The following is a 12,008-nucleotide window of genomic DNA, read 5'->3' as shown; positions in this document are numbered from 1 at the left end:
TGTCCTCGTAGGTTGCACAGTAATAACAGAAATATTGTATATCAAAGGTCCATTGGTAAGCCTTTGTTTTCGACAGGGAACTGAAATACATCTACAGTAAATCCTCTTCCGTTCCCCCATTTCTTTAGTTTCTAATTTTTCCCTGTAAATCCCTACCATTTGTCGGTTTCCTCATTTTTAACACTAAACGTGATGGTGACGAGGGCCATACACGTGGTGCAGCTGTACACCCTGAGTGGAGAAAAGCTACTGTGGCGTTCACTCATGGCCCAAACCTCTTCAAATTTCCCTGCACTTCCCCGTGGGAAGGACATGGTCCGACCCTGACGACGCGCTGTCTACCACGGGGTTGGTCCGACCCTAGCGACGCGCTGTATACCACAAGGGACGGGAGGGGGAGATCGCCACAAAGAGTATGTACTACACTGTACCTGTAAGACTGCCCCGGAGATGCAGTTGCCTACTTGTGATTCACGTGTCTGCTCGGTCAGGCAGACTGAGGTTACGCAACAAAAACAGAATTACCAAATGGACTGAGATTTTGGGAACATACTTGACTAAAAGAGGACTCGCTGTATTATTCTTGGTTCCTGGTATTATACTGTACATATAATTATGTAAACACTGAAACTACTTTATATCTTGTACCCATCTCTCACTGGCTGTCAGTAACTTTCCTTCCATGAGTTTTGGCGCTTTATAATGATTCTATCTATCTATCTGTTGCCAGACGCCTCAATCCCGTTTGGGGTGGCCACAAACAAATCTCCTCCAAGTCGCCCTGTCCCCCGCCATTTCACTGCCCTGCTCCCAACTCACACCCATATCTCTCATATACCTCTCCACCCCATACCTCCATCTCATCCTCGGCCTCCCCCTCCCTCTTCCCCCCTCCACCTCACTCACATACACTCTCTTCGTCAGTCTTTCACCCTCCATCCTCTCCACATGGCCAAACCACCTCAGTGTGTTCCTCATAACGCTTCCTATCACATCCACATCAACACCACAACGCTTATTACACGAAAATGGACTATAGGTAGAGATTGTAGGTTTTGGCAAAAACACAGTGAACAGGTCCATGTAAAACCAATATAGCAAGCCATGAAATATATAATGAATCAACAACTACGCATAAAAGCACAGCAAGACAAAACAAAACTATAAACACAAACACCAATCTCATGGGCACTTTCTCCCACTTCAGAGTCCGTGATTTAAATTCATGGTCAACCTCTTTCAACGACACCAGCCCACACGTTAAGCACAAAAAGACATTCGAAAACACATATGCAAACCTAAAATATCAATAGTTAATGGAAATAGGAAGAAATGATAATCTTAGAGTAGTGAATGCAAGTTTGTACTTAATTTATTCCTTATTCTATTCAAACTTTTTCTTTATTCCCGTATTTGCACATAACTTGTAACTTCAAATTGGGATCATGGCATAAGTTAGCCAGTGTGACGGTAGGATTAAACACACAAGTTTGGTAAAAGTGGAAAAAGACCTGATTGGGATTATAAGTTAGGAAATAAAACCCTATACACATCAGAAAGAGAGAAAGACCTAGGTGTGATTATCAATAACAGACTATCTCCGGCTGACCACATCAGCGAGAAGGTACGGAACATGTATACACTGCTTGCAAATATGAGAATAGCATTCACATACATAAATGAAGACATGCTAAGAAGGATAATAACATCATTCATTAGACCAACCCTGGAATATGCATAAGTAGTCTGGAGTCCTCATCTCAAAAAGCATATTGACAAGATTGAAAAAGTTCAAAGGGCCGCTACAAGATGGATACCAAGCTTAAGGGACCTAAGCTACGAAGAAAGACTAAATAAACTGAATCTACCAACACTACAGGAGAGAAGGAAAAGAGGTGACATGATAATGCTATATAAGTGCATATCAGGAAAGGAGAAAATAGACATAAATGATTACTTAACATATGGAGAAGCATCAGCAAGAGGACACTGCAAAAAACTGCATAAGAAGAGAGGTGATAAAGACGTAAGGAAATTCAGTTTCCCAAACAGAGCAATTGATCAGTGGAATGCACTACCGAATGAAATAGTGTGTGCCAAAACAATTCACAAATTTAAGGATATGTACGATAAATATGGTTTAAGACACGGGACAGTACGAGCTGGACTCATTCCTGTAAAGATACAATTAGGTAAGAACAATTAGGCAAGAACACACACACACACACACACACACACACACACACACACAAGGCATAAGTTAGCCAGTGTGACGGTAGGATTAAACACACACACACACACACACACACACACACACACACACACACACACACACACACACACACACACACACTTACTTTACAGAAGAAAATAATTTTGAGAGAGATGATATGCAACATGCATGCCCACACATACTACCAGATACACAAATATCAGAAAAAGCAATACAGGAGGAGTTAAGTAAACAAGCCAAAGGAAAAGCAAATGGTCCTGATGAAATTTCATGTTGGGTGCTACATGAATGTGCAAAGGAGTTAAGTAGCCCAGTTTCTTCAATATTCAAAGAATCCTTAGGCCAAGGTAAACTACCTGATATTTGGAAGAAAGCAAACATTGTTCCCTTATTCAAGAAAGGGAATAGACAAAATCCACTCAACTACCCACCACTATCACTAACAAATGTTGTAAGTAAGACCTGGAAAAGCCGAACACAATATGATAACAGAAAGGCAGTTTGGTTTCAGAAAGGGAAAATCATGTGTTACTAATCTATTAAGCTACTATGACAGAGTTGCAGAAACATTACAGAAAAGAGAAGGGTGGGTGGACAATATCTGTTCAGATTTCAAGGAAGCATTTGACACAGTACCACACCAAAGACTTTTATAGAAACTGTACCATCAAGGAGGTATCCAAGGCAACCTGTACTGTTGGATGCAAGATTTTCTTAGCAAAAGGGAAATGAGAACAGTACTAAGAGGAAATTACTCATCATGGAGGGAAGTGACTAGCGGAGTTCCACAGGGCTTAGTGCTGGCACCAATCATGTTTTTAGTGTATATAAATGATACAGATAGCAACACTGGAAATGAAAACTATCTAAATATGTTTGCTGATGATGCAAAAATACAAATGAAGGTTACTAACACAGACTCTTGTAGAGAGTGATAGATGAAAATGGTAGTAGGTTGCTTGTGGAGAAGAAAAAGTGAGGAGATGGAGAGAACACTTTAAGGAAGTGTTAAACATAGAGAATGAGAGTAGTGTGAGTATAAGTGGCTGGGGAATGGCCGAGAGAGGGAGATGAGAACGGAGGAAGAGAACAGTAGAATGGAGGTAGTGGAAGAAATGAAGGAAGTCAAAATGGGAAAAGCCCCAGGAATTGATGGAGTGTGTGGTGAAATGCTGAAGCATGGGGGAGAGATAGTAGTAGAATGGATGTGGAAGATGTGCAGATTGGCCTGGGAGAAAGGTAGAGTCCTGGAGGATTGGAAGTCAGGTAAAATTATTCCCTTGTACAAAGGAAAAAGGGAAGAAGTGTGTGGTATTCATAGAGGCATTTGTCTTCTTAGTGTAATAGGAAAAGTATATGCTAGGATACTTATTGACAGAGTTAGGGGAATAACAGAGGAATTAACTGGAGAAGAACAGGGAGGTTTTAAGATGGGAAGAGGTTGTGTGGATCAGATATTCATTCTTAGATCTTTAATGGTGAAGTTTCTAGAGAAGGAAAAGAAGTTGTATGAGGCCTTCATGGATTTGGAGAAGAATAATACTATGACAGAGTGAATAGACAAGGATTGTGGAAAATCTTAAGAATATATTGAGCAAATGGGAAGCTGTTGAATGCCGTGAAGAGTATGTGCGAGGGTGCTAAGGTTGCAATGCGTGTGGATGATGAATCGAGTGAATTTTTCTATCTGAATGTTGAATTGAAACAGGGATGTGTCATGTCTCTATGGCTGTTCAATTTGTATTTGGATGAAGTTATAAGAGATACAAGGTAGGGCAGTGGATGTTGGAGCGGCCCTAATGAGAGAGGCAGTGTGTGGAAACTCCCTGTATTGTTGTTTGCGATGATATTGTATTGTAAAATGAAGACGAAGGGGAATTGCAGGCTTGGTGAATGAGATTAGGAGATTGTGTAAGAAATGGACGAATTAAGTTACGTAAGGTCAGGCTGGGCTGGGTTAAATTAAGCTACCTTAGGTTGGGCTGAGTCAGGTTAAACTAAGTTACGTTGGATTTGGCTTAGTTTCATTAGCTGGGTTAAGTCTGGTTTGGCCAAGTTCAGCTGGAGAGAGAGCGAGAGAGAGAACCTTGATTACCAGCGACGAAACAATCTTCCCGTTCACAGCGAGTTTTCCCCAAATTACGTAAATCGTTGTTCCGGGGAAAAACAGAGAACGTCTTCGTATAGAGAAATCATGAAATTAATAAAGAATAAAGCCTGGAAGCAGTAATAAATAAATACAATAAATATAAACCTAAAAGAACGTGTTTACAGTGACTGATCGCAAGACTGGACAAGCAACCTCGCCGCTACGTCACCGCTCGGCCTTGTGCACGGTAACCTTCTGCCACCTACGGCTACCGCGGACACTTCCTGACCGTTTCTGTATTTCCTGTGTGGGTTAAGAGGACGAGTTACATAGACCATACAGATCTTACGGGCCTTCTCTGTACCTTTTCTTTTGCGGGGGGGGGGGGAAGAGGAGTTACCTAGACTATAGCCTACAGACACGACGATCCTACAGCCACCAACCACCTCCTGTCTTTGCTTTGCGGGTAATTTTTTTTTTCCTGGGGATGAGGGAGTTACACAGACCACAGAGCATACGGCCCTTGATTCTACAGTGCGGGTGTAAATATTGAGAGAGAGAGAGAGAGAGAGAGAGAGAGAGTCCTTGAGAGAGGACAAGGTCATCACACACACACACACACACACCACCACCAGCAGTAACCTCCCCCTTCCCCTTCTCTGATCTCCCTCTCTCTCTCTCTCTCTCTCTCTCTCTCTCTCTCTCTGTCATTCCCTTCACTTTTCAGGGTCCACACAGCCGTCCATCCAGCCTAACACATTTCAAAGTCCTATAATTCAGCTGAGAGAGAGAGAGAGAGCCTTGTCGTAGCGGTACAAATATTAATCACCCTAAGAACAAATGATTTTATTCAGTTCACGAGGCCACCTGACTCCCTTAGCACATTTTATTCATTTATTTATTTTCTTTATAACCTCTATTTTGTACTTTGTTTTATTTTCCTTTATTCTTGCTGCCTCCAGACGATTTTAGGCAACGTAAGATACAACGTTGCACAGGAATAAGAGGCTATATAACGAAACTGAGACTACCTGTACCAGTCTACCCTCATTATTACACATCATCCTGCCACATCATACTGCTAGTGTGAATCCCGCGACAGATCTTTGGAAGTAAACATGCGTAAATTGAAAAGGAAGTGTCAATAAACCCAACGGCCCTGGAGTGAGCGTAAGATGCAAGGGTATGGCGGGTTCATGTTCAAATTTTACAGCAAATATGAACAAGCATCTTCACTTTCGATCTAGCCAGCCTTACTGCTTTCTTCTTATCTAATTCAAGACCAAATAAATGAAACTAAGTAAGCAATAGATGAAAAGGAAGACGCTATCATCGCCACTGGCCCTGGAGCGAGCGTAAAATGCAAAGGTGAGGCAAGGAACAAAAATTCTCTCCATTCTCTCCTAAACTTACACGCACTGCCACATCCATGCTGCCATGTCACACCTTTTACCATAACAAATCCCTGAAGTAATTAAAAAAGAAAAGGAAAATTACCGGTTAATAATAATAATAATAATAAAAACGCTTAATATCAATACAGGCCCTGGAGTGAGCGTAAGCAACGGTATCCGGGCCCTGTAGTGAGCGTGAACCTACTTTCACTGTGGGAGCCCGTAACTCACTCTCAGCCACATCATCATTTCCACGTCTTCTTAGCCATCCTAACAGTGCCATACTGATTTCAAGTAAGAATTAAATTTAGTTTCTGTGATATGACGACAGGGTGCGAAGATTGATGGTTAAATTTGAAGGCATCGTCGGTTCATTATCGAGGTTATCAACTTCAAGGTGAGATATGTAGTTACCTGGTGAAAGTTGACGGATCGTGTTTTTTATATAAATAATAAACCTATACTTAAGCAGCTAATTAATTGTTTCCAGTATTCATGTGCTTTTTTAAAATATTCTTTCCGTAAGAAAAGTCGTATGAATTCTTGGCGCATGACTCGTGTAAAAATAAATTAAGCACCGAGTGAGAGAAGTTGCAACTTACTGACAATTTTCGGTGAAGGTCGGTGGAACTAATTAACTATGGTACATTTCGATCTATTAATGTACACGCAAGGAATCGCCCGGCGTAGTGGAAAATAGCGATGAATGTGGATCATGTATACCAGCTTGAATTTCTTTAGTTTGCCCTTAAAATTATGCTTATCGTTTTCTGTGTGATTTGGATTGAGAGAGAACGTTATTTCATGGTTCACTATATAATTTTCCTGTAGCAGTATTTCATGTACCAGTAGTTCCTTTTTTTGTATTATTATTATTGCAACAGAGGAAGGAAAAGCAAATGAATAAAAAAATAATCCATACACCAGATTACTGGCGTCCTCCATTCATAAAATATATGAAACAGTTGGACTTGAACATCTGTAGGTTGAAGTTTGGGGGGAAACAACTCTGGGGAAGCGAATTCGAGAGAGATGCATTTCGGGGAATAAAAGTATTCTGATAGGCGGAAACTCTGCTATATGGCTGTGTGATATTCCGGTCACGAGCGCAGAAAAAGACCATACAAAGGCTGTACATCCTTTCTATGGCACTTCTTCGTAACTAGCATCAAATCTAGAGCTAATCTGTTGTTGAATTTCATGATTGAAGAGGGAGAGATGGCACGTTTACGTTCCCATTCTTAACTTGGCGTAAAATTGCCATCTTTCCATCTCGAATACTGATCTGTAACAAGAGATTAATACTGGAATATGGCGATAGTCACGAAGAAGTGCTGTGAGAAGGATAGAGTCGTAATATAGTCTTTTTCTTCCACTGAGCGACGGGAAATAGACAAAAAGGAGGAATATCTTTGCCAGTTTAAAGCTCCCTAACACCTCTTCATTAGCGATTTATTTTGTTTATTACATTTTGTTGTCCTCTTGTGTGTTATATAAATCTTTGTAATATTGCCATGCTCTACATAAACAGCGTACAAAAAAAGGATATTGACCAACCGGATCCCAAAATAAGTCGCTAAGGAACAGATGTTAGGGAGCTTCCATAACCGACGAGAAAAACCACCATAGATATTTTAATTTAACCAGATAAGGATCCTATATTTTTGAGGGTATCCATTCCACGGCACTTCTTCGTGACTAGCATCCGATTCTAGTGTTAAGTCTATTACAACTCGGTATTAAAGTGGAGAAATGGCAACTATAGACCAGAATAAAGTGAAAAGTATAGCAGGACCATGGAATGTATGGTGAATAAGAATGTATGATAAATGTATGGTGTATAAGTGTGTATGGTGAATGTATGGTGAATAAGAATGTATGGTGTATGTGTATGGTGAATGTATGGTGAATGAGAATGTATGGTGAATGTATGGAGAATGAGAATGTATGGTAAATGTATGGTGTATAAGAATGTATGATAAATGTATGGTGAATGTATGGTGAATAGGAATGTATGGTGAATGTATGGTGAATGAGAATGTATGGTGAATGTATGGAGAATAAGAATGTATGGTAAATGTATGGTGAATAAGAATGTATGATAAACGTATGGTGAATGTATGGTGAATAGGAATGTATGGTGAATGTATGGTGTATAAGAATGTATGGTAAATGAATGGTGAATAAGAATGTATGGTGAATGAGTGTGTATGGTAAATGTATGGTGAATAAGAATGTATGGTGAATGTATGGTGTATAAGTGTGTATGGTGAATATATAGTGAATAAGAATGAATGGTGTTAACCGATGAGATATGATTACAAGAGGTAGTAGGCTTCTCCCTCTCTCTCTCTCTCTCTCTCTCTCTCTCTCTCTGGCACTTCCGAGAGAGCCATGGCATTTTCTCAAGGTTAATACTCAACCCTCAAGCTGTATTGAGGAAGAGTGAGTCAAATGTGTGTGTGTGTGTGTGTGTGTGTGTGTGTGTGTGTGTGTGTGTGTGTGTAGGCTGAGTCGAAGTGTGGGTGGATGGGAGTGTCATTCAACAGTCTCTCTCTCTCTCTCTCTCTCTCTCTCTCTCTCTCTCTCTCTCTCTCTCTCTCTCTCTCTCTCTCTCTCATACATGGCTGTGCGTGTGAGTTAGCGCGCGCGTGTATTTCCGTGTATGGGAGCGTATGAGTATGTATGTATGAAGTGTGTGTGTGTGTGTGTGTGTGTGTGTAAGGAGTACCGTTAATGTGTATGTCCTCGCATGTGTGAATCAGTGTTTGGATTCTTAGTGTGTTTTAATTGGTGTTTGTTTTTGTGTGGGTCTGTTTTTTTGTGTTTAGAGGAACTGGAACCTTTAAAAGCACTATGACGGCAGCTTTTATCTTATTTCTTGGTACTGTGTGTGTGTGTGTGTGTGTGTGTGTGTGTGTGTGTGTGTGTGTGTGTGTGTGTCTAAATGACCTAATACGTATGCGTGGATGTATGATTAGAGTGTGTGTGAGTGTGCGTGCGTCTGTGTGTGTGTGTGTGTGTGTGTGTGTGTGTGTGTGTGTGTGTGTGTGTGTGTGTGTGTGTGTGTGTGAATAGTTGTATGCATATCAGCTTCCGTGTATACATGTGTGCGTGTGTGGACTGGTGTCGGTTAAAACTAGTGTTATTTATGATGATGATGCTGGAGAGAGAGAGAGAGAGAGAGAGAGAGAGAGAGAGAGAGAGAGAGAGATTTCACGTAAAAATTTAACGACAGAAAACTCTCAGCCAATTAACCACTGTATATTAGATAGATAGATAGATATATAGAGGGATAATAGATAGGTAGATAGATAGATACTGTAGATAGATAGACAGATAGATAGATAGATAGATACTGTAGATAGATAGACAGATAGATAGATAGATAGATAGATGTTTATTTTGCACAGGTGATGTAAATGAGTCTCGTGTCTGTTACTCCAATGCTATGTAATAATAATAATAATCATCATCATCATAATCATCATCATCATCATCCGGACCTCCTTTCCCACCCTAGGGCAGGGTGAGGAGTAGCAATGTCCACACAGCACAAACTTGCCCAGTCCAATGGGCCATGCTTCCATTCACTCATCATTCAAGCCCCCGGAATCCTGGCTCTATCGGATACGCCAAAAACATTCACCACGACCTGTAGCTTCACATAAACGTATCCGACAGATAATAATAATAATAATGATAAGAATAATAATAATAATAATAATAATAAAATAATAATGATAATAATAATAATGATAATAATAGTAATAATAATTTTCTCTCTCTCTCTCTCTCTCTCTCTCTCTCTCTCTCTCTCTCTCAAAGGGGGCACTGGTAACCCTTGAAGTAAACTCAGATTGTCGTCTGTTAAGGAAGCTCCCTAACACCTCTTGCTAAGCGATTTATTTTGCTTATTGCACCTCCTCGTCTTTTCCCATGTCACCTAAATCACCACACACTGCATAAATAACGCACAGAAGGATATTAACCAGCCCTATCCAAAAATAAATCGCTAAGGAAGAGGTGTTAGGGAGCTTTCTTAACCTTGGGTCACTCATAATAATTGGTTCAGCCCCCCCCCCAGCCAGCAAATTCTGACTACGCCCCTGAGGGAGAAAGAGACGCAGGAGGGGGCGTGTAGGTGGGTGGGTGGGGTGTGTGGGCGTGGGGAGAAGAGTGAGGGTTTGGGAGGCGTGGGCGTGCGTGTGAAGGAGAGAAGTGTGTGTGTGTGTGTGTGTGTGTGTGTGTGTGTGTGTGTGTGGGTGGGAGGGTGGGTGGGTGGAGAGGTGTGGGCTTGGGTGGTGAGGCGTGGGTGGGTGTGGGTGGTGAAGCGTGGGCGTGAGGGAGGGAAGAATGAAGGGTGGGCGTGGGTGGGGAATGCATTATAAGGTCAAGTTATTCAGACATGACACTTCCTCCTTAACCTTTCACTCAATAACCTCATGAGAGAGAGAGAGAGAGAGAGAGAGAGAGAGAGAGAGAGAGAGAGAATAACCCCCTCCATATCTCCTCTTCCTATCTCCAGACGATTTTATTCAGGTTAGCAAAGACCTTATGAACTGGAGGGGTTAATTACAGTCTTGCTTAACTCCTTCACTGGAAATCCTTGAATGATGATGATGATGATGGTGGTGGTGGTGGTGGTGGTGGTGGTGATGATGATGATGGTGGTGATGGTGATGGTGGTGGTGGTGGTGGTGATGATGCTGATGATGATGGTGGTGGTGGTAGTGGTGGTGGTGGTGGTAATGATGATGCTGGTGGTGATGATGGTGGTGGTTGTGGTGGTGATGATGATGAGAGTGATGGTGATAATAATAAAATAATAATAATAATAATAATAATAAAGGAACATAGGAGACTGACATTTTTCTTATCACTAAAGAATAATTTATTTTGTCTCGTAATAAAAGTGAAAAGGAAATGAATGATGAATAACAGGGCGGTGAATATGACAAAAATGAAGAAATTATGGTACAATTACAAGGAAATGAATGATGCATGAAAAGCAATGAGGTGAGTAAAATGACTGAGGGAAGGAGAGACGAGTATAATGAATGAGGTGAAATATTATGAAAAATGAGCGATAATGAATGACTAAGGGCTTGGTTAAGAGGCTCACCCCTTCAGTTCGAGGCCTCGTATGTGTTCCCATCAGAGAATTGCCTCCCAAACTGTACAACGTATGCTGATGGTAGAGGTGATAGCATTTACATACGTCATGGGGCTTAGTGTGAGGGTTAATATGTCAAGTAATACCAAAGAAGGTGGTGTGGTGTGGTGTGCTGGTGTGGGCTGGTGTTGCACTGACCGTTATGGTGAAGTGTGGTGTGGCTGGGGTGATGTGGGTGGGTGTGGGTGTGGGTGTGGGAGCTACACAACACAGTCAACAGTTTTAATACCAACTCTTTATATATATATATATATATATATATATATATATATATATATATATATATATATATATATATATATATATATATATATATATATATATATATATATATACTATATATATATATATATATATATATATATATATATATATATATATATATATATATATATATATATATATATTGCCAGACGCCTCAATCCCGTTTGGGGTGGCCACAAACAAATCGCCTCCAAGTCGCCCTGTCCCCCGCCATTTCACTGCCCTGCTCCCAACTAAATATATATATATATATATATATATATATATATATATATATATGTATAAAGAGAGAGAGAGAGAGAGAGAGAGAGAACGAAAAAGTGTGGGTGAGTGTGTGGGAGGGTGGGGGCCTGAGATATTCTGTTACTTATCCGTATCACACACACACACACACACACACACACACACACACACACACACACTGATACTATATTCAGTATTATCGCTATATAAGGCACTAATACCATAGCAACACACTTTATACACCATTGAATCACAGATCATATTAATTCATACGTCATTATTATCATTATTATTATTATTATTATTATCGGTTTTATTATGATTATTATTATTGCTATTATTATTGTTATTGTAGTAGCAGTAACAGTGGTAGTAGCAATAGTAGTAGTAGTAGTTGTAGTACCATATAGCACCAAAGTATGTGTTTATGCTCATGGGGTGTAATTCGGATTCCCTGTGCTTGATTGATGAATTGATGAAAGTGTGGCCCATACGATGAAGCAGATTTTTGATAATTCTCTTCCTTCCAGCCTTTCCCTTCCTCTCTGAGCCCTGTCTTTCCCAATCCTTAGGCGGGGAAAGGTTATGGTGATGATGATGATGGTGGTG

General features: G+C 40.6%; 1 protein-coding gene across 1 annotated transcript in view; it reads left to right on the top strand.

Annotated features, from left to right (window-relative positions):
* Nucleotides 1–5,906: 5,906 nt before the first annotated feature.
* The window catches only part of LOC145396190 (protein D2-like), a 27,160-nt gene continuing 21,058 nt past the window's right edge, over nt 5,907–12,008 (top strand). Inside the window, exon 1 of the mRNA XM_080269628.1 lies at nt 5,907–6,010. The gene's annotated coding sequence lies outside the window, so the exon portion shown is untranslated. The remainder of the gene's footprint in view (nt 6,011–12,008) is intronic.

This window comes from Coenobita brevimanus, chromosome 35 (genome assembly GCF_032717465.1).
Source record: "Coenobita brevimanus isolate Jiangsu-jjx chromosome 35, ASM3271746v2, whole genome shotgun sequence".
NCBI classification, from domain to species: Eukaryota; Metazoa; Arthropoda; class Malacostraca; order Decapoda; family Coenobitidae; genus Coenobita; species Coenobita brevimanus.
This window is presented reverse-complemented; position numbering and strand designations above follow the sequence as displayed.